General features: G+C 40.2%; 1 pseudogene; it reads left to right on the top strand.

The window, feature by feature from the left end:
• The first annotated feature begins 227 nt into the window (after positions 1–227).
• Positions 228–1,328, top strand: LOC134367622 (S-formylglutathione hydrolase-like; annotated as a pseudogene).
• The last annotated feature ends 5,263 nt before the right edge of the window (positions 1,329–6,591 follow it).

The raw sequence follows: 6,591 nt of genomic DNA, 5'->3' as shown, positions 1-6,591 counted from the left end.
TGTGCTAAGTCTTAGGTACCGTAACACATCGAAATCTGAAGTGTCTCTGTTTCTTAATCTTTTGTATGTGGACTTTTCTGTTCTTTCTATTAGCTATTAGAAAGATATCAGTCTTTTAGAGAGGAGGTCTGTGCAGAAAAATGACCACCACTTATGGAACACAACATATGCCACTGTGCTTTTTTATCCTCACATTTTTCAGACTTGACTTATTTAATCCTCATTCTATGTCTTGTAGGCAGGTGAATATCATTATCCACACTTTACAGTTGTGAAAAGAGGAACTCAGAGAAGTTGAGACAATTTGCCCCAAGTCACAGAGCTAATAAGAGGCACAGAGGCAAGACTCGAATGCTACAGAGAGCTTTTTCCTTTCTAACCATTTCTACACTCTCCGCTGCCACTGCCGCCCAAAGATTATCCGCCCTCTGGTGCAGACAAAAAAACAAGTAGCAGTTGGACAGGAGCAGAAGGGCATTGAGGCAGATAGATATCCAGCCACAAGTGCTTTGGGGGATTGCAGAAAGTGTTTGAACATGACAGCGTTGAACTGAACTGCAAAATGAAATTTGCTATTTAGTTATCACCAAAGGCAGAAACTGGAAAGGGCCTTGCACTGTATTGGCTGTCTGGTTTAAGTTGCACAGCACAAAATTTTATATCAAAATTTGATGATCATCAAGCTGCCTCAGAACACGGCCTTATCATCATTGCTACCAGCCCTTGTGAATGCAATATTAAAGGGAAAGATGAGAGCTGGGATTTTGGCACTGGTGCTGGGTTTTATGTGGCTGCCGCTGAAGATCCTTGGGAAACTACAGAATGTACTCTTATGTAACGGAGGAGCTCTCGCAACTCATACATGCCAATCTTCCAGTGAATCCTCAAAGGATGTCTATTTTTGGCCACTCCATGGGAGGCCATGGAGCTCTGATTTGTGATTTTAAAAAAATCCAAGAAAATACAAATCTGTGTCAGCATTTGCTCCGATTTGCAACCCAGTGCTTTGTCCTTGGGGCAAAAAAAACCCTTTAGTGAATATTTGGGAACAGATCAAAGTAAATGGAAGGCTTATGATCATTGCCCATCTTGTGAAGTCCTGTCCAGATTCTCAGATGGACATACTGATTGATCAAGGAACAGATGACCACTTTCTTTCAGATGAACCGTGACTCCCTCATAACTTCTTAGCTGACTGTACAGAAAAAAAGAAAGAAAAAATCCTCACTGTGTTTAGATTACAAGAGCGTTATGATCATAGCTATTACTTTATTGCAGCCTTTGTTACTGGTCACATTAGACATCATGCAAAATACCTGAATGCATGAAAAACTTCATATGAGAGAAACTGTTCAGGATTATAAACATTGTAATAAACAGAATTGCCAAGAAAAAAGATTTCAAACATTGTATTTCATAATGCTAAAAGGGCTTTATTATGTAGTTGAATTACCTGGTGAATAATTATATAACCCCCCCCCCCAAAAAAAAAAACCACTACAGAGATGTCTGACACCAGAGCCCACCTGGAGATAGATGCTGGATAAACAGATAGACAGATAGATAATACTGATGAGGAAGGAATCCCTACTCTTAGCTCTTAGGGAGTTAACTAGACTCATGGACCTATTTAAAAGGGGCTTCAGGGAGGTAGTCAAGTTGGTTGCAAGTTGAAGCCTAGAATTCGCATGTGGTTGCCCTGGCTCCCAGGGCACAGAGCTGCCACGGAGAAGCCCCATCGATGCCCAGGGCTTAGCCTGGCCAGTGACACTTCCTCCTTCTTCAGCCTCCACTTCCCAGAGGAATTTCTAAGCTTCTTGAGGCAACAGATAGTCCATATTTCCCAAGCCTTTTGAATGAGAATCATCTGGGGAAATTTTTTAAATTCAGAGTTGCATGTTGAGATGATAATATTGTGGGGGCCGGCCCGTGGCTCACTCGGGAGAGTGCGGTGCTGATAACACCAAGGCCACAGGTTCGGATCCCATATAGGGATGGCCAGTTTGCTCACTGGGTGAGCGTGGTGCTGACAACACCAAGTCAAGGGTAAGATCCCCTTACCGGTCATCTTTTTAAAAAAAAAAAAAAAGAAAAAAAAGAAATGATAATATTGTGGATATACTGGGTTAAATAAAATATATTATTAAAGTTTATTTAACCTGTTTCTTTTTACTTTTTAAAATGTGGCTGCTAGAAAATCGAAAATTATATATGTGGCTCTCATTATATTTTATTGGACAGAAGTGCTCTAAAGAATATGCTAACCTCTAGGATAGGCAGGGAGAGGAGACTGGGCAGGAGTTCCATGGGGCTGCCCATCTATTCCTGCCCCCTTCAACTTCCTTAAAGCAAAAAGAGCAGTTTATTCTTGGGTGTTTCATAGAACCCAAGGACAGGATACAGAGGGAGAGGGTTGAGGCTGGAATGCTCTCTGTCCCTCGTTTCTGCCACTTTCTCTCCCTTTGCATCTGCTTGATTTTCTTTTTCTTTTCTTTCTTTCTTTTTCTTTTAATGAAACATAGTTGATTGTACATATCTGTGGGGTACAGAGTTGAATATCAATACCTGTGTGCAATATGTGATGCTCAAATCAGGATAATTAGTATATTCAACATAATTCAATGTAATTGTTTTTCATGGCCTTTTACCAATTCCTCCCTTACCCACTCCCCACCTTTCCTACCTCTGTTTTCTCCTTTTGAGAGTTCCACATGTTACTGTGATTGTTGTATCTTTCTTTCTTTTTTGATTTGTTTATTTTTTTAGCTCCCACTTATGAGTGAGGACATGTGGTATTTCTCTTTCTGTGCCTGGCTTACTTCACTTAACATAATTTTTCCTAAGTTCGTCCATGTTGCTGCAAATGGTAGTATTTCATTCTTTTTTATGGCAGGCAGCATTCCATGGAGTATATATACCACATTTTCCTTATCCAGTCATCTGTTGATGGACATTTAGGTTGGTTCCAACTCTTGGCTATTGTAAATAGAGCTGCAATAAACATGGGAGTGCAGGTATCTCTTTGCCACGATGATTTCCATTCCTTTGGGTATATACCCAGCAGTGGGATTGCTGAGTCATACGGCAGTTCTATCTGGAGTTGTTTCAGGAACCTCCATACCATTTTCTATCATGGCTGCACCAATCTACAGTCCCACCAACAGTGTGGGAGGGTTCTCCTTTCTCCGCATCCTTGTCAGCATTTGTTATTCTCTGTTTTCTTGATAATGACCAGTCTAACCAGGGTGAGATGATATCTCAGTATGATTTTGATTTGCATTTCCCTGATGCTGAGTGATGCTGAGCATTTTTTCATGTGTCTGTTGGCCATTCGTATGTCTTCCTTTGAGAAATGCCTATTCAGCTCCTTTGCCCATTTTTAAATTTGGTTATTTGTTTTTTTACTGTTAAGTAGTTTGAGTTCCTTATATATTCTGGATATTAATCTTTTGCCAGATGCATAGTTTGCAAATATTTTTTCCCATTCTTTAGGTTATCTTTTCGCTCTGTTAATTGCTTCTTTTGATGTGCAGAAGCTTTTTAGTTTGATATAATCCCATTTGTTTATTTTTCCTTTTGTTGCCTGTGCTTTTGGGATCTTATTTATAAAGTCTCTGCCCAGTCCTACTTCCTGAAGTTTTCCCCTATGTTTTATTTCAGGAGTTTTATAGCCACAGCAATCAGGCAAGAGTAGGAAATAAAGGGCATCCAGATTGGAAAAGATGAAGTCAAATTGTCCCTTTTTGCAGATGACATGATCCTTGTTAGGTCCCTGGAACTGAGAAACTGACTTTTAGAAAGCACCCCCTCCCTTTTCAGTTTCATTATCTAAATTGCGTTCCTCAAGGTCTCTTTTTCCCTAATTAAGTCTCTTCCCACGAGCAGGCTGTGCAGACTGTACCCAGAGTGTAACACTGTAACTGTTTCCCTTTGTTAGCCCAAGGTTTCTTCCCTTAGCCCTAGGTTTCTGTATCCCCAAGTTTCCGTTCCCATGAGCAGACTGTGCCCGGAATGGAACATTGTAACCGTCTTCCTAGGCTAGGTCAGATGCCAATCTTAACCCTGTGAAAGAAGACACCCAACTGCCTCTCCACGCTGACACCATTTTTTGGCTCAGCTGGGCAGGTCCTCTTGCCGCTTGCTAATAAAATCTTTTTCCTTCCTTTGCCTGGCTAGTGTCTCCTTTCTTGGCAATCTTGCCATCTTATATATAGAAAAACCTATAGACCCAACAAAGCAACAGAGTTGATAAACGATTTCAGTAAAGTTGCAGGATTCAAAATCAACATGCAAAAATCAGTAATGTTTCTACACTCCAACAATGAACTAGCAGAAAAAGAAATCAAGAAAACAAGCCCATTTACAATAGTCACCAACCCCCCCCCCCAAAACAAAAAAGCAACAGCCTAGGAATAAATCTAACCAAGGAGGTGAAAGATCTCTACAACAAGAACTACAAATCACTGTTGAGAGAAATTAAAGAGGACACAAAAAGATGGAAAGACATTCCATGCTCTTTGATTGGAAGAATTAACATTGTGAAAATGTCCATATTACCTAAAGCAATACACAGATTCAATGCAATTCCCATCAAAATACCAATGACATTCTTCACAGAAATAGGAAAACAGCCCTAACATTCATATGGAACAACAAAAGACCCTGAATAGCCAAAGCAATCCTGAGCAAAATAAATAAATAAATAAATAAAGCTGGAGGCACAACACTACATGACTGCAAGTTACACTACAAAGCTATAGTAATCAAAACAGCATGATACTGGTGTAAAAACAGACACATTGACCAATGGAACAGAATAGAGAACCCAGAAATCAACCCACATACTTACAGCCAACTGGTCTTCGATTTTCTTTCTCACAGCAAACCCACCATCCCTGTTTCCTAGTCTACATGGCAGAAAATGGCCTCCACCAAGATCCCCCAAGTTTAGATTTCTTTAGTTATAAGGAACAGCCAAAGTGAGTTTAAGTCTCCAGAGTCAAAATTTCCAGAAAAAAGATTGTGATTGGCATAGCTTCCATCTAATCCCTTTTCTGGACTTATCAACTGTGCCCAGGGTGCCATGGACACTGTACTAAGTCAGCAGTTCTTAGGGTAATAACCTCATTACCAAAGAGGAAAGAGCAGAAGTGATTCCCAGAAAACCAGGAAGGGGGAGGGGAATAGGAACACACTAAGCAGACAACCACATGTCTGGCGCCCTCTCGGTGCCAGGCTGTATTGGCACTTACATCTGCACATGATGCTGGCCGTGGCAGCTAGCACAGGTGGTCCAAAGAAGCTCTATCAGTGCTCTAGGACTGTGTCTGTTATGGACTGAGCTGTCTCTTCTCCGGAAGCCCTAACTCTCAATATGTCTATGTTTGGAGATAGGGCATTTAGGGAGGTAGTTAAGGTTAAATGTACTCATAAGGGTGGGTCCATAATCCTATAGGACTGGTGTCTTTACAAGTATGAAGAGGAAGAGATGCCAGAGAGCTCTCTCTCTCTCTTCATGCACACAGAGAAATGGCCATGTGAGGATACATAATGAAGGCAGCCATCTACAAGCCAGGAAGAGAAGCCTTACCAGAAACCAACCCTGATGGCACCTTGATCTTGCACTGTGAGAAAATATATTTCTGTTGTTTAAGCCACCCAGCCTGTAGCATTTTGTTATGGCAGCCCAAGCTGACTAACACAGTATTGTTATTAAATTCCAACTTACTGCCTGTCTTCCATTAAGCTCTGATATGATTTCTCTGAAATTGGTAAAAGGCTTTCATGGAGTGCCTTTTAGAAAAAATACACAGGAGAAGATTCTTGGGATCTAGAGCTAGACAAAGAATTCTTCGGCTTGACATCAAAAGCATGAGCTATCAAAGGAAAAATTGATAAATTGGACCTTGTCAAAATTAAAAACTTTTACTTTGTGAAAGCCCATGTGAAGAGGATAAAAAGACAAGCTACAGCCTGTGAGAAAATATTTGCAAACCACATATTTGACACAGAACAACGGTCTAGAATATATTTTTTAAAAACTCTCAAAACCCAACAGTAAGAGAACAAACAACCCAATTAGAAAACAGGCAAAAGACACGAATAAACACTTCACCCAAGATAATGAAAATAGACACATGAAAAGATGTTGAACATTATTAGCCATTAGAGAAATACAAGTTAAGACCACAATGAGATATCACTACACACACATCTGAATGGCTACAAATTAAAAGTAGTGAAAACACCAAATGCTGGAAAGGATGCAGAGAAACTGGATCACTCATAGATTGCTGGGGGGAAGGTAAAATGATACAGCCATTCTGGAAAGCAGTTTGTCAGTTTCTTTGAAACTTAAATATGCAAGTACCATACAACCCAGCAATTGCACTCCTGAGCATTTACGCCAGGGAAATGAAGACTCATGTCCACACAAAAACCTGTAGACAAATGTTCATAGCAGCTTAATTTGTAATAGCCTAAAACTAGAATCAGCCCAGCTGTTCTTCAACAGATGAATGCTTAAACAAACTGTGGTATTCCATACTATGGAATTCCATACTATGTAGTCTTCTATTACTACTTAATAAA

This window comes from Cynocephalus volans, chromosome X (genome assembly GCF_027409185.1).
Source record: "Cynocephalus volans isolate mCynVol1 chromosome X, mCynVol1.pri, whole genome shotgun sequence".
In the NCBI taxonomy this organism is placed as follows: Eukaryota; Metazoa; Chordata; class Mammalia; order Dermoptera; family Cynocephalidae; genus Cynocephalus; species Cynocephalus volans.
This window is presented reverse-complemented; position numbering and strand designations above follow the sequence as displayed.